Genomic DNA, 27,371 nt, shown 5'->3' on the forward strand with positions numbered 1-27,371 from the left:
AGTAAAGAAGGATATTGACTAGCTGGAAAATGTGCAGAGAAGGGCGACCAAGATGATAAAGGGCCTGGAAACCAAGCCTTATGAGGAATGGTTGAGGGAATGGGATATATTTCACCTGGAGAAGAGGAGACACCAGAGAAATTCCTTGTAGGTGCCATGGTACGTATGGGTGCCAGGTTGGTGACCCCAGTTCTGATCATCTAGTCTAGGAGGTGGGGGAACCTCAGACCTGGGGGTCTGAATGTGACCTTCAAGACCTCTCAATCAAGCCACAGCCCCTCACCAGCTCTGTGCCTTTCTTGAGTACTTGCCTGGTTGCAATGTGCCCTTGTGCTGCAATACTGCCTCTTGTTTGTCTGTATAGAGGTGTGTGTGTGTCTGGAATGTAACCTGCTGTACAAAGGTTAGAGTGACATCCTGGCCTCATCTGCCACTGGCATGTGGCCCTTGGAAGGCTGTCCATGGAGGAATGTGGCCCTTGGACTGAAAATGGGCTCCTCACACCTGATCTATCCCTGGTATGCAACTGAGCAGGAACATTTTTCATGAGTCCGCATGAAGGATGAGGTTGAGGAATGTGGGTGGTTCAAGGAAAGTCCAGCCTGAGTTCCTTAGCCATAGTCCCGGACTGTTCCTTTTGAGGAGGTGTGTTGCGAAACACAAGGAGTGGCAATGTTTTGTTTATTGAAAATGGTTTTTTGCAAGAGTCAAGGCATCGCTGAAACCGATGTTCTGTTTTATGAGGTGCACAGTTGGAAGTTCTGGCAGATGTCTATATACGAGGATTACTTAGAGGTTCTTCAGCTTGCTCTCATTAACAGAAAAAGTGTGAGTGTTTCTGAAGAAATCCCCCATTTCTTTGCTGCAGACATTAATATAGAATAGAGGCAGGAGGAAAATAGGTCAGTATCAATGAAGATTTAATATTGCAACACCCAGTTTTGCTCTACACCCTTCACAAATTATAATGCTTCCTCACTTCAGTGCCTATCAAAAGTAATTCAATGCTTATATTTATTAGAGGGTCCAAAAACCAGCTTTACCTAACTGGAAGGTGCATTCAATATCAAAATTAATGGGCAGTGAAATCCAGTAAGTATGTATGGTGCTGCTGGGACCTTTGCCATACAGAAGGTCCAGATTCAGCCTTGACTTGATGCCATTCAGATGAGATGGCACTGGGCTATATGACTTGACCTTGTGTACCATAAGTCACAGGAACCTAAGAGCCAGTGAAAGGATTCCAAAAATATTGGAGAATTATTCATGGATGGGCTGTTATTAATCCCCCTATTGTGTCAATGTTTTGTTTACTCTGACACAATAATGGGGTTTGATGGCTTCCACCCCTGAATAATTCTCCAGTTTGGTTCCAAAGAAGTATGAGACGAGATGCAGTTCTACAGATCTCATCAATTATTATGTGTATTGTTTGGAGAGCTACTTTGCTTTTCCTATAGTGGCTATAGCTTAGAATTATTATTATTATTATTGCATTTGATGCACATATATCCCATGCATGTGTAGCTGTTCATGTTTAAATAATAATTACTATTTTTCATTCTCTCTTGGGTTCCTGTGACTTTGTCCTCCCCTCCAGTGTTCTGCTGACCTGTGCCACAATGCTCATATAACTTATTTCATAGAAAGAGAGCGGGAGGTGCCTAAGAGATACTTTCCGTGGACCATTTGATAGGACACAACAGGAAAAGTTTTGACCAGAACTGTATACAAATCTGAATTCAGCACTTTGGTCATCTGATTCATATTTTTCTAGCCATGGGGAGTGGTAAGGGGAGCACTTAGACTCCACTCCTCAAACTTCATGAAGTCCTGCAAACCTCTCTTTCTGGCTTTGGACATTTCACCAAGCATGGGCTTGATGATATCTAGTAACATGTTTTTGTTTAGTGATTAAAACAGGTTTAGGCAAGGTAGTCTTCCTAATAAATCATTAAGCAACTGAGAGGCAAGGGAACTTGAGAAAACAAAAACTGAACAGCTTTCTAAATGCTCCTAGAATGGGAGTGGAGATCCTGTGGCCCATCAGATTTTGTTGGACTCCAGTTCCCATCTGCTCCAGCCGGCTTGGATGGTGAGCAGGGGCTGATGCTAGTTAGAGTTTCACAGCAATTGTGGAATCGCTGCAGGTGCCCCACCCTGATCTAGAATTAGGAGTTTTAGAAAATAGCCCTTCAGTTTTACTAGAGATACCGTACCTCACCAAAACTCTCCAGGAACTTCATTCCTATCAAACTCTTTAGGGCCATTTCACATACGATGTTCTTGAAGTGTGTTAGTTAAACATGTGAAGTATGACTGCAGTAAACTAAGCTAAACAACTCTCTTGCATACAAGTGTGTTTGTCACTGAGGCAGGCTTTTCCTCTTGCAGTGCCTTGTTAAATTTGCACTTGTGGCTGGCTAGAGTTTGCATTGGTTCACAATCCTTAGTGAAGAGCCACACAGATAACACTGGAAGTCTCTCACTTATACTATCTGTTGATTCATTGTTAACTTTAAGGAGGAAAAGATGTGAAAAACAAAACCACCCAACTGTTTTACCTCTTTGACGTGCAAGAATATGGCATTATCAACTTCAGCCTCATTATTTGATCTGTAACTTTTATTTCCTGTTGCTGGAAGTCTAAAACACTGTTGTAAATGTGAGTGATTCATAACATCCACCCTCTCCCTGTGCAATTGATGTGTGTGACCATCCTGCATTAAATCCCCCTCTGTGCTCCATTTTAATCAACTGCCTCCTCTTGTTTATGTGTGTCTGCCACACAGCATTATGGGAGTGACAAAGATCTGAAAAAGAGAAGCAAGGGCAGCTGAAAAACCTCCTAAAATTGCTTGTAGGCCCCAGTCGAACCTTCTGCTGTACCTTCCTTTTTATATACCATTGTTTTAAGGGATTACCACCTGTTCTGGGTCATAGCCCTTGTGATTCTCATGCAAGTGGCCTTTTAAGTAGGAACTTTTGAACTCTGCCAAAATCCCTGGAACACGATTTGGCCCCTACATTTTTTACTTTGAATTATTCATCTAGCCTTTTATATGTTTCCCAAATTGAAATCCTGCTTTTTATTACTTCCTCATATATGTCTGCGAAAAGGGGGTGGCCTTTTTTCCTTTATTTTTTAACATACGTATATAATTTTAGCTTGATTGTTTTGAATGCGGTACATTTTAACATTGCAAAGAACCCCTGGTGCTAGGGGTGGGGCTGACTGCAAAGCTGAATAAACCCATACATTATCTGGAAGTATGCCTGTGATTTGGAAATAATGTCTGCAGCTCTGCAGTTCTGCTGCGTTACAATTCCGGGGTCACCAACATGACACCCATGGTTGTCAGAGTTCTCATTAATATTTTCCATGGAACTCACGATAGGTCTCAGTAAGTATCCCCTCAACAAACCACAGTTGCACCAAATACTATGTGCTGTTCCTGCCCAGCCCTGTTTGCACTTGCTCGTCTCTCCTGCATTAAACAAACACCAATAATCATGCCCCTCATGTAACTGGATGCCAGGATTGGACATGTACTTTTCATTCTATATTGAACAGAAATGAGATGCAAATAACATCTCTCTCGGAGCACAGGAGGCACCTTTTACTTAATGATGGATGGGGGCATGGCTACACAATTTTGTCCTGTCTTCATGTGGCAGCCATTTTGTGACTGGTGCTTACATTAGTTTCTCAGAATTCCAAATTGTAGAGTTGGAAGGGACCTTGGGCCAGGACCCAGGGCCAACCCCCTGCAATGCAGAAATCTCAACTAAAACATGCATGACAGATGACCACCCAACCTCTGCTGAGAAACCGCCAAAGAACAATAGTGCACCACTTCCCAAGGGAGTCCATTCCACTGTCAAACAGCTTGGTGACCTTACCTGATTTAGATCTTACCTCACTGGAGGACAAAGAAGTTTGTTGCCTCTTGGCAAGCCTGCCTGCCATTGTTGTCGGACACGCTTGGGCACTTGACCCATGCTGATGCCTGGCCTAGGTCTGCGAACTGTCACTTAATAATTTTCCACAATGCCCCTGATACAACATTGCTGCAGGGCATTGTGGGAAATATATAATGGTAGCTTGTAGATGGTCAATGACGCCAAGTCAACCCATGGTCAGGGGACCAGCAAAGAGCACTTTTTGTTAAGAGCATCTCTCTAATATTGAGATGGTTCTGGGCATCTGCAAAGTTTAGGTTCCAGGCCATAAAGCTCCACAACATGGCAAAACTTGGTACCAGCTTGAATGAGTCAAAAAACATATAAGTTCTAGAATCTAGAGCATCAAACAAGGGTCAGTAGGACTGGATGCAGTCAAAGCCAAGCAGGGGTTGAGATTCAAAACAGCAATTGGCTGCCTTGACGGATTCACTTCAGAAAACTGAACCACATGGCATTAGTGCTATAAGCAGGGGCTTATCAGCCTAACTTTTAAAAAACAGGCATGTTCCCCTGTGCCAGCTACTATAGTACTTCTGTTTCAACTTCCTCACCCCCACCCCAAATCAAAACCAGTTGTTTAGAGGAATTCCATGGGGGATGATGGTAACTCTTCAGCTTAGTGGATTTGGAGAATGACACTGTTGTTTTGAGACTAAGGAAAGTCCTAACAGTGTGTGAGTTGAAGCAATTTGACAACAAAAGAAGAAGGAAAAAAAGAGGAACCTAGAAGGAATGACGCACATACAGCAATTATCCTTCCCAATTCCTGGTGTGTTCTGGCTCTTGGGTTATTTGAATGCTGTAAGAAGCTTTTCGTGTAGAGAATGTCCCATTTTTTCTATTGCCTTTGCGGGTGGCACTGCCTTGCAAAGCCTTCTCAGCCAAGGTTGAGAAACACGTTTGGGGTGGAGTCTTCCCACCACCTTGGACTCTGAGGGCATGTGATGAAATGGTCAATTGTCACCTGCCGCAAACTCCCCCCATCAAGCATGCTGTGCAGTACGGGAGGCAGGAGATGCTTGCATTTTGTTTAGATCTTCTTTTATTCTAGACTTTCTGTCCTTGATTTGGTCAAACGGCCCTCTAGGCAGCTTTTGCTAAAGAATAATCAATATGTATAAATTGTAGCCAGTAGGACAAATTTGTTAAAAACAACCTTTTCTGGGTAAAGCAAATTACTAAAGACAGTTCCTAAAAAAATTCAATAGCATTTAAAAATACGTAGATTTCTTTTTTTTTAATTAAATTGAGACAGACTTGGGTAAGTATTTTTGGGATCTCATTGGGCACTTTCTGCATACTTTTGACTTTCTTCTTATCTCCAGCAAGGCAAGAAGCTTGCTTTTTAAAAACCAAAATGGCAGCTCCCAAACCTGAAATTCTCACACTCTTTTTTTTTTTAAATAAAAATTTATTAGATATTTTATACTTATAAAAAAAACAGTAAAAGAAAAACAATACACAAATTCAACAAACAATACATCAACAAAAAAATAAAGAAAAAATGCAATACAACAATGCAACATAAGAAAAAAAATACAAAAACACATATCCAAATTTTTGTATCCAGATCTTTCATTAGCTTATTTCCTCGACTTCCTCGCACCTCCCTTTTTTGTATTCTGGTTCAAATTATCTGGTTCAACCAATCCTTTCCCTCTTCTTCAATTTAATCTGTAATTTATCGTAACATAATTTAACTTTCAATTTCCCAATTTAACACATTAACACTTAATGTTCATATAATTCTTAATAACACTTCTGCTAAAACCTTATAATTTCATTCCAATATTCATCTAACATTCATTAATTTTGCAATTTTTCTGTACATATACTTTAATTTTTTTCCAATCTTCCTCCATTGAGAAATTCTCACACTCTTCAGTCGTCCCTGTACCACATTGTGTACTGGGGGGCTATACCTTGTGTGAGCCAAAAGTTGTTTACTGGAAATAGCATCTCTTCCTGCTGTTTGAAGACATGCTCCCCCCCTCACCCTGCTATGGGCGTGCGATTCTAGCTGTACACAGATCCAAAATGTTGGCCAGGTATAGTATTTAATTACCTAATTATTTTGCACACCAACATCCCAAAGTGGGATGAGCAGTGACAATTTGTACTGGTGGTGTGTAAATCCTTTCAACATTTAATGTGGTGCAACGCAAAGAAGATGGGCAGGTGGCCATGTCTGGAATCCAAGAGTTGGTTTGTGTATTAAAGGTCAAAAAAAGTCTGATACATTTTTGAATGAGGAGGCCTGGGTGCATTTAAAAAAAGTCATGTGCTTCTAGGCAATCTAGATTTTCTTTCTCTATAACTGATGTAAATTTGGCAAACTTTCCTGATGTTTTGCATAATATATTCTGCAATTTTTACTGTTTCCCCCTCAAATAATTTTGTGCTGCTAGTCATGAGAGAAAGAGCAAGGATATGATACTGAGATCTGATCCTTAACCACTAGAAATCCTATTCAGGCTTCTGAGATTTCAGGCTTCTGCGGTTTCAGTAGGTATTGTCTGCACACTGTGAAGTATATCATTTCACCCATAAGGACTCAGATATTTTAAAAATTCTTATAGTTATTGAAAGCTGAGATACTGCTGAAAACAATTCCCCAGGCTCAGAATGTGCTCAGAGGCACCCTGTTCTTTTAGGTGGAGGCCTTCCTGAAGTTCTCTCTTATCTGTCTTTTGGGTTTTTCTCCACTGCCCCCTCCCTGGCCAGAAACGAGATGAGTAGGTTGGCGAGTCCTTCGCCGAAAACTCTTGAAGATTCTTGAGAGACTGCCTGCTCTACCAGATGGATTCTTTGATTAATTGGAGGTGGTGGTAACTTGGGGGGGGGGGGGGATTGAGTGACACCTTCCGACGTCAGAGCTGCAGTAGAGTTCAGGATCTGAGTTGGAGGGTCAAGCAGATACTTTCTCCAAGGCCGACTGAAATGTGATCATCTGTGTCTTGCTCAAGTTCAAAGCAGCCGGTCCCCTTCCTCTCTCTCTCTCTCTCTCTCTGTGTGTGTGTGTGTGTGTGTGTTGGTTTTTACTCTGCTGTGATCCGATACCTGCAGTAAAAGAAAACCCACCAGCCCTTATCCCTGTTGCTATGTTAGGGTCAGATCTCAGGATGATTTGCAGCAGATCCGGAAAAGGTTTCTGACAACCAGATTGTTTTGACAACAGCAATGCCAAAATCACTTTTTCCACTAAACTAGGGCTGCTGAAATGAGGAAAGCTATCCAGGAGTGGATGTTTGTGAAATAAGGACTATGAGCCAATATATTTTTTTATTTATTTTAAAGAAAACATTTATTCAAAAGTTACAATACAGTTACAATGCAATACATTTTCAATCAATATATCCCCTTGTAAAAATATTTGTATACTGCTGTATCATTAAAAGTTTATAAAAGTTCAGTTCTGTTACTGAAAGCAAATTCATTCTGTGTGTCAGTTGCACCCAGCTCTGGTTGGTAGGTCTTTGTGTTCTAGTAGACCCAAGAAACTGAAGTCTGTCCTCCACTGCTGTTAGCACTTTATTCGACCTCCGGCAGGAAACACCCATTTGCTATTGTGTGTACATGCGGCAGGGAGGTGTTTCAAGCAGTTTTGACATCCTGGCACGTGTATTTGCAGGGTACATGTCTCTAGAAGATCACGTTGCAGTGTGCACATATTACAGTTTTATGGAGAGCAATATAATCTGTTTTATGTGTAATAATTAAAAAGGTAATGTTTGAAATAACCCTGCCATACCATTTGAATGAACAGGAACATAGGAAGCTACTTTGTCTGATCCATTTAGCTCAGCGCTGTCTACATCTGGGGCAGACCTGTGGGGTTGTGCATATGTATTCGCTACCCTTGCTAATCATCCGTTCACCCCCACACTTTTAAAGTGCATTTCCCTGTCACTTTCCTAACCGCAGAAATCTGGAACACTGCATAAAGCAATGTTCTGTGCCCTTAGTAATTTGGCTTTTCACATCCTTCTTTGCTAGATAATAGACAATTGTTCAGTTTCAGCAGAACTGAATTAAGTGATACATTGCAAGTAAAACACACACACACACTGTGATCCCAGCTTGATGTGGCCTAATTAGAATGCTGTGCAAAATCAACTTGGTTGATTTTTTAATTTTTTATTATAAGGAATTGTTCCTGGAAGGATCTTTCCCATTTTTTGATAGTGCAAAAGCAAAAAGGAAATTTTGGGTTGTATCCAATGTTAGTCATACTTGGAAGCAGCAGTCCAGACTCATTGAAACTAATGGGCATGACTCTCTTAGGTCCATTAATTTCAGTGGCCGTTCGTTGAGTTAGCCTAAAGTTTAATACAGCCCTCAGTCATTTAATCAAACTATTTGGAATTGGACTGTGCAGCAACTGACGTAAACCATGCTGCTTTCAGAGATGATATACATCTGACCTTAACGTTTCACTGTTGTCGCAACCAAGGATTGCAGCTTTTTTGCTTAATGTGGAGACCACTAGTGTTATTTTAGCACTTGAGCATTGGAGCGTGGTCCGTGCCTCAGCCTGTGTGCCAAATAGCTAGGATCAAAAAAATCAGCTGCATCCAATATATTCCTGTCCCAGAGGTCCCTCATGTAATACAACCCTACAATCCTACAAATACTCCATGCTTAGTATTTGGCATAGGATTAAAGCGCAAGGCCATTACTCTGCATAAAACAACTGAACAGATTAATTGACATACAGGTTTATGTCAGAAATGCTGTCTGTTTGCCTATTTTGGGTGGGGAAGACTTGATTGAGCAGGATCCTGAGCAGTACTAAGGGATGCTATGTGTCCTCAGGTGCCACTTATAATTATTGGGAACTGGATGCACTTGCAGAGATCAGCCAGTGAGGGAGTGTAGCACAAAGACACTGGGCGTGTTTGTGTGTCCTACTAAACCATGGTTTAGTACTACATGAGTACACTGGCCAGGGTTTGAAATTAGCAGGGCACCAGGCACATTTTGTTCCTCAAGACTCTCCATTTGCCAGCACCTCAGAAAGTCTGGGTGCCATTTTTTGTGCCTGGCTGCCACTCAAGCATTACTGAATTGAAGATGTGCTTTGAAGCCTCAGTGTTTATGTTTAGACAATATGTTAAGGAGTTTAACAATAAAGAGTAGTGTGTTTTGAAAACTGAAGTATGGTACCAACATTTTTATTGTAAACACCAAGTTAAACACGTATTGACGATTTCTGCTAAAAAGAATGTGATAGTAACAATGTGTCACTTATGTGAATTGCGTGCTAATTCATGCTTATCAAAATAATAAATAAAAAGTGTTGCTGGACCCCCCCCCCCCAGTGGCAACTACAACCTAGGTCCCAGAAGCCAATTGGCTCCTAGCTTTTCTACCCCAGTTTCTAACACTGACACTATCTATGTTTGCATGCCATGTTCCTCTTTTCCTTTTGTGTGGTTACAAGCAGGTGTTGGAAAGTGTTCACTTTTATTTTAACTTAACCGGTTTGGACCACAGCGGTCAGGCTATCCCTCTCCTAGAATGGGTGTAACTTGTACAGCAGCAATAGCTGGTAAAAGGCACTTTTGTGTCTCTATTGACAGTGGCGGATCTAGGAGCACCTGTACTCATACCCACCTGCTCAGAGACTCTGCACCTGCCCCTTCACAGAGAGTGCAGCCCTGTCCAGATCAGGCCGCTTCTGTAATTGGTTGCCAGTTCTTCTTGGGGCCCAATTCTTGGGGTCCAACATTATTGTTTAAATGACTTTGGCCCCAAATAACTTAAATACAGCCTATACCTTATTAGCCCTTTCTCAACCCACCACGGCATCCGGACACTGGTTCAGGACTTGCACAGCCTCTCCTGACTCAGATACTACAGATAAACAGAAATCCAACTCAGTATATTATTAAGAGTACATGAAAGGGACATACTGTACTGTGAACAAAGGATAAGTTGGACGCTTATGCATGTGTTGCATTTGATTGAGCAAATAGTTGTCCAAAGAGAGTAGGGAAATGTGTCATGTTGTTCCCTTAAAAGCAGGCTGTGGCAATCCCTTTGGCACACACGTGTGAAAATACGATTCTGGGTAATAAAATATTTCTCTTTTTTTGAGGGGGGTGGGGTTTGTATCTTGATGTTTGAAGATAGCTCCCAAAGTGTGTGAATTTTGAATTTCTCTGCACGCAGCAGTGAGCTGCAGAATTTATCTTAACTGAAACCAAATGTACTTCCTGGAAACCTGAAGATGTATCCAGGTCTCCTTGAGACTTGATGCATTCCACAGGTGACAGTCGCCTGGGGGCCTTTGCTGTATGAGACCTTTTGAAATGGATAGAAGCTGCACAAAAACCCCAAATCTGTTTCAAGAAGGCTTGTGCACGAAAATTTCCAGGTTTTGTCCCCCCCCCCCCCCCGTATTGTTTGGCACATCCCATCTATATGGTATGTTCCTGCTCATTTCAAAACACTTGGGATATCTTGATGTTCTAAAGATTAAGAGCAGAGCTACTCTCTTTACACTAGCTAGTTTGAGCCAAATGTAGGCTCTAGGAATTATATGTAAACAGATTCAAATCCAACATTTTTATCGCCAATAAAATTGGGGCCCTGCTTGTGTACCTTTCTGTGGGCCAAGAGAATGGACCAGGAAGCATAGTTGAGGCTAAGTAGGTGCAGAACAGATTGGTGCCTGGGTAGAAAACTGCCCAATGTAAGTTGATCTGACCTTTTCAAAGGAAGAGTATATATATAAAAAAAGTCACATCCCAAATATCCTCTTCAGAGTTTCACTTGCCCTTCCCTTCTCTCAGTTTAAGAAACTGTTTGCAAAACCTTGCAAAAAGAATTTGCCATTGACCCTGCTCAGTGGTCCATCTCAAGGTGAGTGTTAACTGTACATGCCATCCTCCCCACCCCCCACTGCCCAGTGCTACACTAATGCCAGGTTGCTGCTGTGTCACTCACTCTCTCCCCTATATCCAAGACAGGCATAGGCAAACTCGGCCCTCCAGATGTTTTGGGACTATCATCATCCCTAGCTAACAGGACCAGGGTCAGTGATGATGGGAATTGTAGTCCCAAAACATCTGGAGGGCCGAGTTTGCCTGTGCCTGTCCTATGGCTTGCCCACCAGATCTAGTCACACTCTCTGTTTGAAGAGGTATATATCACAGCTTACTTCTGTCTTTTACACGTCAGTAAACGATCCCTGAAAGGCAACAGAGTTCAGTCTTCATCCACTGTTGTGAATTTTCATCTTGGTATCTTTCAATTAGCTGGCACTCAGAGGTACTAAGGTGGTCTGTGGTCTGCTTTCAGGACCACAGGTTTGAACTATATGGCAGTTCATGCTTAGCAAAGTCATTCTTAGCTTTGGAGCTCTGCTTTGATGCATCATGCCAGCTTTTAATTCGATTGCCAATGAGCTGTTCTGCCTTACAAGTATGGCAGTGTGAAGACATTTTGGGGTATTTGTTTTTGGAACAGACTTGGAGTAATTTGTAATCCAACCATCTGAATGTGACCCACGCTTGGCTCAAAAAACTGATGCAAACCTTTGTGGTGGATGGGCTGTTTTTGGCTTCATGGTCCATACATTTGTTCTGACCTGGTTTTGTAATAGGATCTGAATGTGCAATACATTATACCAGGTCTCAGGCAGTGGCTACAGAGCTGGGAATTTATTAATAAGGATAAATTGCTCTTTTGAAGGGATTTTCAAAAGATATGAAGCAAAATTCTCTCCTCGGGGCATCAAGCTGTGGGGAAGATCCCATCTTACAAAAAAAAAAGGCACTTTGCCTTTTGCTTGCTTTTAGAACTGCTGATTCCAGTAGTAAATTGATACCCAAAGCTAACACAGTTCTGTCATCTTATCTGCCATTGTTATTGACACAGCAGTACCATGTTGCATAGAAGAGGCATGAGGGAAATTAAAACAAACATTCATCTCTGTTGTAGCGTAGGATGGAACAGGGTTGGGAAACACCCTCTCCCTTCTGAAGGTCGCCTTGGAAATGTTTCACCAAAACTCTCCTGGCTTTCCCCTTGCTCCGTGAATTTGCCCTTGTCTTGCCCTGTGCCTTAATACGCTGCTGTGCTTGCACGGGGGTGCCAATTGGTGAGAAGGTCTGGTATCTGCATGGCTGAGCAAATGTGGAATCTACACCCTTTAGTGGGGGGGACGGGGACGTGTTTGCTGAAGTGGTGTTTGCAAGGTGCCCAGAAATCTCTACCAAGCTGAGTGCATTTTCACAAAAAGAATTAATTATGCAAAAGTGCATGCCAAGAACAACATGGTTTTGGAATTTATGAGTCATTAGCAAAGCATAATGACCAAAGCTTGAACTTAGTGTGCCACGGAGAGGGCATTTAAAACAATTAGGCATTTAAACTCTGAGCCGTTAATGGCAGCAGGCAGAAGCAGAATCGGCAGAGATTTTTTTTTTGGTCGATACTGCTTTTGGATAAAAAGCAATTTCATCTACTTTCGCCAGACTGAACTTTGTATGTGTTATGTGAATCATGCAAAACACAACAGTAGTTCTGGTGGAATTTTCATGCACAAGAGTGATGATTTCATCCCCAGTATCTTTGCTTGCAAGTTGGGCACTGCCCATCAAAGGCAAAAGAACATCAAGTCCAGTCAACAACAGACCCTGTTGCATTCTTCAACTAAAAAGAAATGAGACAGAAGACTGTGACGCCACCATGTTTCTAGCTCTTATGCCATTGGTCCATGGTCTGGTCCACTGTCAGATTGCTTTGTGTTGTTCATAGAACTGGTTATGCTTTCTGCTGGGCAGAGTGCACTCAGAACTCCAGCAGCAAAAGCCCTCCTAAGTCAGAAAAAGGCAGAGCCTGCCTTCCACTCATTGGCAGCCGTTTGCATTTGTGCACATGGATCACATGCCTAGTGTACATGAACATAAGCAAGGAGGCCATGTATTCATCTTCTGGTCTTGAATTTTACTGGATGGGATGATGTTGGAATTAAGTGGCAGCCACTTTTTTTTTAAGGAAGTGAGCCAGATATCGAGTCCAAAGTGTATATATTTACATTCCACATTTCTTCTGTCATGGAAATCAAGGAGGTGTTCTAAGGGTTCCCAGGCCGTCCCTATCTAGGCTCTTGCCAGACTCAGACTTGTTCAGTGTCAGCAAAGCTGTTGCTGTTACCATGTGCCTTCAGGTCATACCCGGGGCAAGCACTTCAGTCCACCAGATTTTCTCATTGAGGCTCTGACATACTTACAGGTGAAACCAGGATTCCCCAGAACACAGTTCGCAATCTTACCACCCTAGAGCAATTGCAGCAGGTGGTCTCTGGGTTATTTATTTCTCAAAATTTATATACCAATTGATAGTTGTTGTTGTTTTTTTTTAAAAAACCCTTATGAACCAGCAAACTTAATTCCTACTTTTCCTTGAGCCAAGGTGACTTTGGGCTTCAGGGATATTCTTTATGGAGCTTTTCTTTTTTTCCTTCGAAAACTGAGGTCCACCCAATAGTGTCGTGAGTACAGTACAGGGCAGAGCCAGATTTGAAATGGTGCTGACGAAATGGTGCCAAATATCTACAGCACCTCATGAGTCATGCACTGGAATGACGTACCTCTACAAGCACAAATCTACATCTGGGTTACGGTAGGTCACGCATTCTAGCAACCTAATTTAGGGGTCAGGGAAGCCTTTTTGTGTTGCTGTTGTAAACCAGAGTCTAGAAACCCTTGCAGTTCTACTGCATGAGCCATCACAATCTTGTACAGGAGTTGCCATCCCTTTTGGGCTCAAGGGCACATTTGCAAACTGAAGAAACTGTTGTGGGCACCACAGTTGAGCATACCCCACCTTTATTGTATTATTTTAAGAAGCCTAACCAGATTACATGCTCATTATGTTGTGACTATGTGTTAAGGTTAAAAGGTTGTGTGATTTTATTATCTAAATCAGACTTGTAGGTCTCTCTTGTTCCCCCTCCTGCCACTCCCCCCAAAAGCCCCCGAAATAGTTTGTCTCTTTGGATCATTATTTGCAAAGGAAAAGATAGAAAAGGCTACTGCAATGTTACCATAGTTTCAGTGCAGGATGTAGTTTCTATGGTTACAAGTCACAATGACATAGACAGTGGAGAACTACCTCTTCTGGGTGAATTTTAAAATCTCAATCGACTCTTTTTTTCTAAAAACAAACAAAAAACAACCAAAAAACCACAATAATGTCCTGTTTGGATAATGACACTGTTTTTTGTTTGGTCTCAATACTTTCTCCTGGGAGTACTTTAATCTGAAAATGGGTCTCTTGTCAGATTAAGTGGAGGTTGTCCATGAGTTCAGCTGTCCCTTGATCAGATGTGGAACTGCTAGGGCAAATTGCCTCAGATATTTGCTCCAAGAATATCAGAAGTAATTATTTGGCTCTGTGAAAGTGTTCTTTGTGCTGCAGCGAGACAGAGTTGTGTAAACAGACAGACACACACAAGAGCTGACCAGCATGTTCAGGATCTTGTGTTATGGACCTTTTGGGATTATTGCCACTTCAGAAGTGGGAGACTATGTCATGGAAGGGGTGAGTGTGGGTGTGGGTGTAGGTGTAGGTATGTTCTGTGCCTAGAGAGGACTTAAAAAAAAAAAAAAAGATGGAGGAGGGACTCCCAACTTGAAATCCCCGACCTGCATTCTGAAATGGAACACTTTTTTGAGAGTGATGCCACCTCAGATTTAGGATGGCTGCTTTCATGTTGCCAAAAATGAGGCATGCGAAAAGAACACAGATTTGCATATGCCAAGTTATATGTATAGGTGCCCATATAGAAATAATGGGGAAGACTGTGACCAGGTGAGTTGTGTACCTGCTCAGTCTGCTGTCCAGGTGTTCCCTGTAGATGGGCAACTTCAAGGCCCCTGCATATCTCCCTTCAGAGTGATCCTTCAAATATAGGATGGTCTGCAAATCTAATTAACTTTAGAAGTTGTTCACCACCACTGCCACCCTCCGAGAGTGGAAAGTTCTACCATATAAATTTTCCCACTGACAGTAGTCAAAACCAAATAGAAAGCGGTAATTAATTCCACTCCCCAAGTGACTGTCCCTTGGAAGTGTGTATTTTTATCTACACATTTCCTCTCAGTGTGCTGAAATCTAAGGTTGCCGTACACCTGGAATTTCCTGGACGTAGCTGGGATTCGGCTGTTGTCAACAGTGTGTGGGTGGAAATTGCTGAAAAATTCAGGAAAATCCAGACGTATGGCAACCCATGTTGGAAGTGTAGATTTCTCTGAATTTCCTTTTAAAAAAAGCTCAAAAAACGGTTTTTGTTTTTGTTTTGATTTTGCAAGAAAAGCTTAACAACTTTGGCCCAAAACCAAACCAAACCACAACACCACACCTTCCCGAAAGCCCAACAACTTTTGCGTCTTGATTTTCACTCTTTGAAATATGGTAGCCCTATTAAATTAGACTGGTCTAAAGTTTTCATTGCTCCCTCTTATAATCTAAAGCCCTCTAGAAGTTGTTGCCCTTGACCATCGGGTCCCAGAGCAAGTTACAACAATTTACAATTCAGTGTTCAAACCAGTTTAAAACAAAACTGTTGAGTTACCATATCTTAAAACACTAGAATAAATTTAACAAGGCAGGACTCTGCTCCATGGAGATTGCATCAGGAAGCTAGGCTAAAATTCCTATCTGAGGTGACAAATGTGTGCATCTTTCCTTTATATGAATTATGCTACTACCTGTGAGAGGTTGCTGTTTGCCCTCATGGCATGTGGATCAAGGCACGTTATATGTACATGAATCATTAAGGGGGGAGGCTAGAAGGGGGGTGCACTCCATGGTCAGGATTCACCTAAATAGTCCTGTCAGTGGAAGCCTGGCACAAGTTTTCCCACTTGTGCATCACTATGCCACGCCCCCCCACAAGCCTTTCAAAATTGGATTGTGTGGTCAGGAGAACCCCCAGAAGAAAGTGTGGAGGGAGAAGAGAAAGGATCATTCTAACAGGCTAGCTGAGATACTTTCACACTGAAATTCCACCCAGGATCTTTACCTACAAGGCACCAGATTGGCGAAGACTCTTCTAAGCATCCAGCACTGACCAGTCTTAGAGGGACTATGTTAATCTAGTCAGGATGGGAGAACTTCTGGCCTGGGGACCAAACACAGTTTTCCAAGCCTCTCCATGTGGCCCTCAGGTCTCTGCCCAGGCCACACCCCTCTCCTCTTGAGGTCACATCTTTCACTGGCCCTGCTCTGCCCCCTCCTCTAGTGGTTCTGTGAGGCTGAAATGTGTCTTATCTGTGAAAATACTGCTTTCCTGGATGAAGAGAGTGGTATGTGTGTGTGTTTCTCTGTGTGTGACCTCACTACTAGTATGCGGCCCCCGACAGGTTTTCCAGGAGGGAACGTGGCCCTTGGGCTGAAACGTTCCCCACCAGGAGATTCTAGATGTGCTGACTTAACATGACAGTTAGATGGAAACAAGCTGTTCTATTCTGAAAGATCACAGTTGTATCAGCTGGGTGCACTGGCCACGTTCTGTGGCCTATATTCCTGGAACGAGCCACAGTGCTTCCCACTTCTAGTGTTGCATGGTCAGCCGTGTGTGTGCGTGTGCTTTGCTAAAACAGAGCACAGGTGGTGGGTGAAAGCGACTCTGATGTCCAGCTATCACTCCCTCTCCAACATGTTTGAAACATTTTCTCTTCACCAGGCTTTTAATGTGTATTAATCCAACCAGCTGTTAGTCTTCAGTGTTGCTTTTTATTCCCTATTCTTCCCATTGCTTTTTTTCAGTTTCCTGCTCTAAAGATTTTTGTTGCTATAAAAAAGCCCCGGAAGGAGGGAGCATTGCAGCCAAAATGCATTATAAGAAATACAGTGGTACCTCAGCTTACATACGCTTCAGGATACAGACTCCACTAACCCAGAAGTAGTACCTCGGGTTAAGAACTTTGCTTCAGGATGAGAACAGAAATCATGCTCCGGCGGCGCGGCAGCAGCAGGAGGCCCCATTAGCTAAAATGGGGCTTCAGGTTAAGAACAGTTTTCAGGTTAAGAACGGACCTCCGGAATGAATTAAGTACTTAACCCAAGGTACCACTGTATTAAATTAAAAACGAGAAGTGAGAAAAAGAGTGGTGAAGTGGATTCATGTTGTCACCAAGATCCTCAGGTGGCAATCAGCAACAATGCACTCACACCACAATTTCTACAAATTTCTGCTTTTGAATGGGAAACATGATACACAATTGTGATTTAGATTGGTGCTGTTCTGTTTCTTACAGAACCGGGAATATGGTGTGCAGCTAAGCCAATTGTGCATGTAATATGGAGCAGTGATTTGGATCGGCACTGCTGGCTGTGCTTTTGAACAAGGAACACAGTGTGCAATTAAGCCAATTATGCATGCGATGTGCAACAGTTTTTCAGATCCGTGTTGCTTGTCTGTGCCTTGGTAAGAGGGAACGTGATGCGCAGCTGAGTGATAGTGATTTCGATCTGTACTGATGGTTTTGCTTTCAAATGTGGAACATCATAAAGTGTGAATCAAATTGCAGCTGGTGATAATCGGCAGGTCCTTATGGCCCACCAATACATTCTGACCCGTGCATATGAATTAGGCCTTAGAAAATGTACAGGGATTATGCAGCAACTTACTCACTCACTCATCCATTCATAAAATGTATACACCACTTGATTGTAAAACAACAACAACAACAACAAACCCCTCAAAGATAAAACAATAAAAGCCAGAAAAATTCACAACCATACTTTAAAATATGCAGAAGTTAAAACACTAAAACAGATTTAAATTATCAGTTTTCTAAGCATCTGGGTGGGCTTGTCTGAAGCAAGAATGTTTTAGCAGTCGCTGAAAAGAGTACTCAGGTGGAGCTGCCTGCTTGGTCTCAATAGGCAGGGAATTCCAAAGTGCAGCTGCTGCTGCTGCTGCTGCGCTAAATGATTTGAGTTCTTAGAAATGCATAATGGGTATTATGTGGCGCCTTAAGCTTTATGTCCTAGCAAAGTTTATGGCTTCACTCTCCCTACATTTATGACACTGACAAAGTTGTTTGGGTGGGGTGGCAGTATACCTTTACAGTATTTGCTGGATAAATAGCAAGCAGATAAATAGCTTAAGCAGAACTTGACACTCCTTGCCTTTCTGGTAATGTTTGACTACCAGCAGCCCGTGGTTGGCCTCTTTTCCTTGCTCCTCTTAACAGAGGAGAAAATCAGTTCTTCTTTGTATGCTATGCCCATTTTGTGTTTATGAACAGGCCAGACACGTACATAAGGCAGAGGTGGGGAAACTTTTATTTACTTAGAATAACTTTTGGGCCTCCTTTTTTGGGGTAAAAGGTAAAATGCAATCCTATCATGATTTGAAAAGGCAAACTAAAACCTATGTAAAGGTAAAGGGACCCCTGACCGTTAGGTCCAGTTGTGACCGACTCTGGGGTCATCTCGCTTTATTGGCCGAAGGAGCTGGCGTACAGCTTCTGGGTCATGTGGCCAGCACGACTAAGCCGCTTCTGAAAACCAGAGCAGCGCACGGAAACGCCGTTTACCTTCCCGCCAGAGCGGTACCTATTTATCTACTTGCGCTTTGACGTGCTTTTGAACTGCTAGGTTGGCAGGAGCAGGGACCGAGCAATTGGAGCTCACCCCGTTGTGGGGATTCAAACCACCGACCTTCTGATCGGCAAGTTCTAGGCTCTGTGGTTTAACCCACAGCGCCACCCGCATCCCTATACTAAAACCTACTAATAGTTAAAAGATCCCACTAGCCCCAAATCTACAAAAAATCAATACAACTGAGAACCCTCAGTGATACAGTAGGAATTGCCTTTTCCAACCTGGAAAAAGGCTTTTGAGAATGCCTGTAGTTATGAAATCTAGTGGAACCCCAGTGGCAATGCATTTGAAAGTTGTAGGGCCACTACAGAAAAGGCCTTCTCCCCTGTGCCTGCCAACCTGACTGCTATCACAGGCAGACCTGTGAGAACATAAGGATATTAGAAGATCCCTGATAGATCAGGTCAAAGGCCAATCCAGTCCATCATCCTGTTATCACCGTGGCCAACCTGATGCCCCAATGGGGAAGCTTGCAAGAAGAACCTGAGCACAGCACCACTTTCCCCACCTGTGAATCCTGGCAACATGTATTCAGAGGCATACTGCCTCCTGACAGTGAAGGTAGAACATAGCCATCATGACTAGTCATTGCTAGCCTCTGTTGAAGGGCCTCTAGTCATGGTTTTAACTCATGGGCAGACTGATATGGGTGAAGATGGGCATTTAGGCAATTCATTAAAACGGTAGCAACAGAGTCTAGGAAATTGGAGTTGCATTTAAGCATAACAAGCAAATTTCTAGACCGCTTTGTTGCTGTAAAGTGCTGGCATGATTTCTGTTCTGTGCTTGGAACAGGAACTTCTAAACCACATATCAAAAACTGTATGGCAAAGAGGAATGTGGCCTGACCCTCTTCTTCCCTGAGAAACCCTAGATAGCTGTTGCTGCAAATTCCCTTATTGCAGCCCTGGCTGTGTTCTCTGGGGATATCTCACGTCTGTGGATTTTGCTTCTGTGGTTACACAACAGACAACTTTCTACTTATGCTATCCTTCATATTGCAAACTCAATATGTAGCCAAAACATAAAGGGGGAAAGATGGAGACCACAGATGGAGGGACCAGGTCTTGTAAAGGCAGCCCAGGGTTTAAAGCAGGCACCCCCAAACTTGGCCCTCCAGATGTTTTGGGACTACAACTCCCATCATCCCTAGCTAACAGGGCCAGTGGTCAGGGATGATGGGAACTGTAGTCCCAAAACATCTGGAGGGCCGAGTTTGGGGATGCCTGGTCTAAAGGGTCTGAGGTAGATCATGTGCTGGAAGACAGCCAGAAACATCAGGTTCTGGATTATGTAGGCAAGGACTCAGTGACAAGCTACTTGGGTTCCTCAAGTCACCTGGCCTTGACTGAGTAGATGAACTGCAGTACCTTCTCCGGCCATTTATAAGGATGGTGCTGTAACACATGGGATATCAAGTCTGAAACTCCTTTAGCCCTCAAGCTGCTTTTCTGGAGCAGGGAGTCAGTGCCTGAGCCCTGCTACTTGGGAGGCCCCAATTCAAGTACTTTGGTGCCTTACACCTTGTCACAACCCTATAAAGGAGCTGAATACTATTATCCCCACATTGCAGATGGGTGGGGATGAGACTAAGAGAGGTAGAGTCACTTATCTAGGGGTAGCAGAAGTAGTTGAGGGGTAGCCCTTGTCAGAGGTAGCCCTTGAACTCAGGACTCCCTGGTTTGTAGTTCAGGCTGTCTTCCCATGCAGTCTTAGCCTAAGGAGGCATGTAGAGTTCAGTCAGTGTGCCATGCCAGCTATTTGAGCCGTTCATCTAGGAGTGAGCAGTGACAAAGTGGTCAGAGTTCTTTTTCCCCACTCACTGGTTGCCGGCAACTTCTCTAACTTCTTCAAATGCATGGGGACGTTGAACAGGCACAGCTTGGAGTTGAACTGGCTTACCTTTTGTATGACACCCATGTGGTTAATGTGTTTCCTCGGCTTAAAAATAAATCAATTGACTGCTAGCCACAACTGCAAAATGTATCTTTGATGCCTCAAAGTGCAGTAAGGGCATGTATGGAATATACTTGGCAGTCATTAACAGCTCTGATAGCAGCTGGAAGGGGGGTGGGAATTAGCCACTGACCCCCTGTGCAATCCCAGTATTGTACATTAACCAGCTCTCAAATCAAACACACAGTTTATTTTCCTAATCCCTCTGACCCAGTACAGTAACACTGCGAGGTTGCTGGTTAACGTGAACCTGTGTTCTCATCTTGTTCTCTCTCTTGCTCCTAAATAAACAACACTAAACTTCGGCCTGCTCTCTCTTTTTGTTAACCTCTTCCTTCTGGAGCAACTACAGCATTTCACAGCAAATGCACCTTGAATTATGCAATGAAAGCAGAAACTTCAGTATCTCTCTCCATTGTAAGGGATGTTGTTTTCAGGTATCGCTTGCGAGCAGCTGCAGTGGGAAGGGTGCAATGCTACTTCAGGTTTCTGTTGGCTGAAAAGCAGAGGACAGCCTGTTCGTCCTGCATGGCAGCTTGACAGCAGCTCAGTAAACCCTACTGTTTTTGCTGCGTGCCCAGGATTGCAAAAACTAGGGAGTTGGCAAATACATGGCAGGCTGGGATTCAAGCCTGGTGAGCTGCATTTAGGCTGGTGGGTCAGATCTGCTATAGGCCAACGCGTTCAGCCAGAATACCAGACCATGGTTTGTAAATACATACTATGGTTTTTTGATGCCTCTCTGAACCTATGGTTTATGAAGGGTTGCTAAACCAGGAGTTCAAACTGTCCTCCTCCTCCTCCTCCTCCTCCTCCTCATCATCATCTACTTAATTAATTAACCATGGTTTGAAGCTGGTTTGCTGACCACAGTTTGTGCTAACTGGATTGCTGCTCTTCAGCCTCAAGAAGCTGCTGCACCATGAAGATGGATATGAACTTAGGAAACTGGAGGGTGAAAGCTGTAAACCGTGACTTGCCTGTTGTACATCTGGAAGTTTGGGTTCTTAACTAAGGTTAGCAAAACACTATATATGGGTGATGTTCAAACTGAGTCCATGATAAGGGATCTGAGGTGCTTTCAGGAAGGCCACCTTTTGTTTTTTTATTTATTTCTCCCCATATTAAGATGTCTATTTTAAGTTGTGTGGAATCATACACTGGAGAGACCTGTCCAGGTAGCCATGTTGCTTCCCACCCCTCTGCCCACCCTGTACCTTTTCCCTTGTGTGTCGTGCATTTTATATTACAAGATGCTCCCTTGTTTTAATTGACTGCATGTAAGCTACAATAGGAGCCTTTATGGCTGAAGAGGCTCTAAATAAATAATAATTTCCAGCAAGGTCCCAGAGTGACGTTTGATGGGTCCCTTGGGGCACCACAGAGGAATTTTAAAGCAGCCAGCAGCTTCCTGGACCCAGCTGGTGCTATCAAATAAGCCTTCAGGCAAAGAAATAAACCAGCTTGGCCGCACTGGTGGTTCCTGCTGGACCGCTTGAGCTCCAGCTGATTCCAAAGGATGCTGGTGCTGATGCTGCTGGCTCTGCAGGAAAGCCCACTTAACTCCTCCTTCACATTGCTCCATTTCTTCTGGCAAATAGCACTTCCACTGCCCTCCATTTTGCAGGAAGTGAGATATGAGAAGTGTTCATCTGAGTGTGGTGTAGAGGTTGGAGTGTCAGACCAGGATCTGCGAGACCAGGGTTCAAATCTCCCAACTCAGGCATGAAGCTCACGAGGTGACCACAGGCCAGTGACTATAACCTATCTTACAAGTTGTTGTGAATATAAAATGGAGTAGGGAAGAAGCCATTTTGAGCTCACTGGAGGAAAAGTGAGAGATTGAGTGATTTTTTATTTATTTAGTACATTTATATTCCACCTTTTATTCCAGGGAGCTCAGGGTGGTGTACATGGCTCTCCCCTTTCTCATTTAATCCCCACAGCAGTCCTGTGAGGTAGGTTAGGTTGGAAGGCAGTGATTGGTCCAAGGTCAACCAGTAAGCTTCATGGCCAAGCCAGGATTTGAACCCTGGTCTCCCAGATCCTAGTCCGACATTATCCCAGCCTTTCCCAACCTGGAGGTGCTCAGTTGCCTTGGAATACAGTAGTCCAAAACATCTGGATGGCACCAGGTTGGGAAAGGCTGCTCTAACCACTTCACTTTACTGGCGCTTGTAAATGTAAATATTTAAATATAAGTGAATGATCCAAAATAACATTGAGGATGTCTCCCCTAAAGAACTGCGCTGAAAGTTGCCTTGGTATAAAAACAAAACACCCTTGGCCTTTCCCTCTGAAGTCAACAGTCGTTAAAAACCTTCCCTCTGTAAATTGCAAGCAAATTACTTTTTCCATGAGCTTTCTCTCCAATGTCTGTTTGCACTGCTTGAGAAACTAAGCCTTAGCAAAATCCTTGCCACCCTTCCACCCTTCTTTTTTAATTGAGAAACCCTAGGTCTCCCTCTACCTGTTGATACTTTCTACTCTTTTGAATCTGAAGCAAGCATTCTGTGTTATCCGTGCTAGATTATATAAATAATATACAGTGACTGCACTCTGGAGGCCCTGGGGCTGAGTCACAGCATGGCCCGTTCAAGTTGCTGTCTCCCTGTGGTGGCCATTTCCATTTTTTGAGAGAGAGAGAGAGAGAGAGAGAGAGAGAGAGAGAGAGAGAGAGGTTTTAATGCCCTGCTAATCTCTAGCTTTTGCAAAACAGCTGTGACAAAAAAAAAAGTTCTTCAGTGTTGCAAGGGAAGTACTGTACTGCAAAACCTCCCCAAGATGTGCATAGATTCAAAGGATTTCTGCATACTACATCATGAAAAATTACATCTTCTGCTGATGTGTAGTCTCTTAAGCCACAACAAAAGGGTAGGGTTTCTGTGCTCCTGCTCACTTGCTTCCTGCTGTGCACTGCCAATACCCACCCCCCCTGTGCCAGATGGTCCCTGATGTGTAATCTGTCAGGTTTTCCTCAGTGTTTGTCTCCCTCATGCAGTTATTCTGCAAAAGGCACTCGACCAGCAGCAAGCTAACCAGCACAGTCCCCAGCGCCAGATCACTTAGACCTGCCAAATGCTCTGAAGTGTGGACTTACTTGTGCATTGAAACCCCCTAACGCACCAAGTCTGGGAACCTATGTCTGCTAGCTATTCCTCCTATCCTTTCCCTAGCAATCGCTAGCAAATAGCTCAAAGGTCTCAGTAGCATAGAGTAACAATAAGCATTGCCTCAGCTTATTAGAGTAACATCTGGGACCTGCAGTGACATGTTATAGAAGGTGTGGGGCACCTCTGTGCCTCCAGTTGTTGAACTGCAACTCCCATCATCCCAGGCCATTTTCAGTGCTTGCTGGGGTTGATGGGTCTTGCAGTTCAGGAGGGACAAAGGTTTTTCAAATCTGTATTATGGTGTACCGTCTCCACAAACAAACAAACAAACAAACAAACAAACAAACAAGAAATACCCCAAAAGCAGCAGTGCTCCTGTTCAGGAATCCAGCTAGGCATTCCATTTTATCTCTTTTAATTCCCTGACTGCATTCTCTTCCTGTTGTTGTTGTTGTTTTAAATTTTCTAGTCAACAATCAATGCTCTGTGGCTATCAAGGGTGCTCGGTGCTCAGTCTTCGCTGGGCTCTGTTCTGAGATTTTTGCTCCCTTAGCTATTTTTTTGGTGGGAGAGACATTAGGGTTCCCCTGAGCAGTGCTGTTTTTCTAGAAAAACTCACCATGAACACCTCTCTTATTCTCTTATAATGGCAATGGCGCCCACCTGAGAGGTGCTGAAGCTGGTTTCAGCTGAAAAAAAGCCTTGCCTCAGAGTATGTCCCTCTCATTTCTTAGTGGCAGCATATCTGTCAGTAGTCACAACCTGAGTTCGCTGTCAGAGGGAGTGATCTGTTGCTGGAGACAAATTATGGGCTCTTCAGAAAATGAAGGGGTAATACAGTATGAGACAAGCAGTATAGGCTCATGATTATGTACATGTTTGTTGCTGCATGTTTGCTTGGTGGTACTTCAAAAACTTGCAAAAGCAGAAGAAAATTTAGTGCATGCACTATCACCTCTGCTACATCAACTTGAGTTCACTTGAAAATGGAATGCCTGTCTCAGGCCTCTGTTTAAATTTGTCGGTTACAACAAGACAGTGCCAAAAATGGAGTTGGTCTGATTTATGTCTGGGCAAATATGGAATGCACGAAAGAGCATGAGGACCACTGCTTAAGAAAGGAATCATTGTGAGAAAGATTTTTATTTTTTGGGGGGTGATGGTGGTGGATGGGAGATGCTTACTCATGTTAGTAATGCCACTTAAATAATGCAGGCCGAGTCCTGATAGAAAAGAAATCCTGATAACACTTTACTGAGGAAACCGAACAAAAACCATGTACATTTGAGGAGAAAAATGCAGAGAGGTTTTGTCTTTTTCTTCAGGTCTTTTACATAGCAGGGAGACATTCAACCAAACATACAGAATAAAAAAACTCTCAGAACTACATAGCCAAACAGGGCACATGCTACCTCAGTAAACACCATGCCACTTTGCCTGGTGGCTGCTGAGCAACACCTCCACTCATCCTCCCAGTGGCCAGCTGACTTTAACACCAACAGAATTAACTCTTGAGTCAATTTATGTGGTTGGTTGTTTCCAACCAGTGTTCCAAGCTCAAATATATAAGCTAATTGCCAAATGGCACCTTAAAGCTAGGTTGCGGTCACCACAACAGTAAGTCTAGGCACCGTCCCCGTCTCCCCCGAACTTTATTATTATTATTATTTTCATTTCTATACCACTTTATATATATATATTTAAAATCTCAAAGTGATTTACAACACATTGAAACATCAAATAAAGCAATCCAGAATAATACAAATAAAAGTTTCAAGGAAAATATTTCAGATCCTTCCCTAAATGACATTTTGCTTTCCCCATATTTATTTACCTACCTAATTTATAGAGCTGCCCCTATAGCAGAAGTACTCTAGGAAACCAGTGTGGTTAGTGTGTTGGACTAGGACCCGGGCGATCAGGGTTCAAATTCCCACTCAGTCATGAAGCTCACTGCGTGACCTTGGGCCAATCAGTTTCTTAACCTATCTAACAGGGTCGTTGTAGAGAATAACTTCCCACAGGCTTGAGTCGTACTATTACCCATGCCGAAGTTGTCATAATAATAGAGAAGGATGGCAAGGGAGTAAAATCTTTATTAAAAGTTATAATTGTTTGTTATACATTTGAATAACTAAGAACAAGATGGTGTGCAAGTATATAACTTGATGGGAGTTCTGTGATAGATCATAAGGAGCTCTTATTACTACTTTTCTGTTTCCTTCCCTCATGCATACAGAATGTGAAATTAATTGTATCTTTTTTTAATTAAAAAAGTCATCTCTTTATCTCTCTGATGTTGTGGATTCACAAAAGCAATTCTACACTTGCATTGCAACTATTATTTTATTTTTTTTAAAAAAAAACACTTCGGGTTACAGACTCCTCTAACCTGGAAGTAGTACCTTGGGTTAAGAACTTTGCTTCAGGATGAGAACAGAAATTGTGCGCTGGCGGCCAGCGGCAGCAGGAGGCCCCATTCGCTAAAGTGGTACCTCTGGTTAAGAACAGTGTCAGGTTAAGAACAGACCTCCAGAACGAATTAAATTCACAACCAGAGGTACCACTGTAGTTTAAAAACTGGTCTTCCAATCTATTGTGTGAAACAGCAATAGGAGTTATTGGCCCTGTTAAAACAGATATACTCATTTTCATTATGTTATACTGCAGCCACAGAAAGCTTTCTAGGACAAGCTGTGATTTCTTACCCCTTTTTTCTAAGAGAAGCTTTTTAGCACAAAATGTGCTGGTGTTTTTAACAGTGGTTTTCATACTGAATCTGATAACTGATCTTCCTACCTTATCTGGCTAGGAGCAACTCTCTTCGAAGCTGTGCTAACAGGAGGTGCCAGGAATTGAATGCAGACATGGAATATGTGTTTAACTTTGCAAACTTATGCGTGTTTCCATGTTACTCCTGTGTAATTGTGTTTTAGAACTGCAGCTGAAATATATTAATTCCCATGTCTGTCTTCTTGTTTCCCATGTTTAATGCCTCCAGCACACCCCACAAATTATTTGTGACATTTATTTTCTGAACGGAACATGTTTTGCTATGTTCAGTACTGTACAGTCATATAAACACAACACATACAGTGGTACATCAGGTTAAGAACTTAATTCGTTCTGGAGGTCTGTTCTTAACCTGAAACTGTTCTTAACCTGAAGCACCACTTTAGCTAATGGGGCCTCCTGCTGCCGCTGTGCCACCGCTGCACAATTTCTGTTCTCATCCTGAAACAAAGTTCTTAACATGAAGTAATATTTCTGGGTTAGCGGAGTCTGTAACCTGAAGTGTATGTAACCTGAAGCGTATGTAACCCGAGGTACCACTGTATTTCACATTTTCCCAAAAGGAATGGTATTTGGGGGGGGGGGCGCAGAACTAAATTAACTCAAAAATTCTTTTTAAAACCCATGGTGCTAATTACTGAGCTGTCAATTGCTGAAAATCTTAAAAGTTGTAGGTGGGAGTTGAACCAAAAGAGTCTGAGATCTAGATCCCAATTTAGCTCTCTTTGCTCACAGTGTCTCACACTGAATGTTGTTGATGTGGTACAGGAAATAATAGCAAGGTTTAGAGTGAATATTTAATTTTGGGAGCTTCCAAACGTTTGCTCTTTGTGGATGGGACTCAAGTGCATACCAGTGAATTCAGGTTGTGCAGTTAAAGTGGATTCGGGTTCTAGTTCAACTTGCTGAACCACC

The 27,371-nt window shown here is 42.9% G+C and overlaps 1 protein-coding gene and 1 long non-coding RNA gene across 3 annotated transcripts in view; both read left to right on the forward strand.

Moving 5' to 3' along the window:
• Positions 1-27,371, forward strand: part of CMIP (c-Maf inducing protein) — a 146,694-nt gene that overhangs the window by 32,887 nt on the left and 86,436 nt on the right. The window lies entirely within an intron of this gene.
• Positions 11,122-15,024, forward strand: LOC310682814. The gene is made up of 3 exons (XR_014514189.1): positions 11,122-13,168; positions 13,210-14,282; positions 14,526-15,024. It is a non-coding gene; the product is annotated as an uncharacterized lncRNA (long non-coding RNA).

Source organism: Podarcis tiliguerta, assembly GCF_965153285.1.
Source record: "Podarcis tiliguerta genome assembly, chromosome: 8".
NCBI classification, from domain to species: Eukaryota; Metazoa; Chordata; class Lepidosauria; order Squamata; family Lacertidae; genus Podarcis; species Podarcis tiliguerta.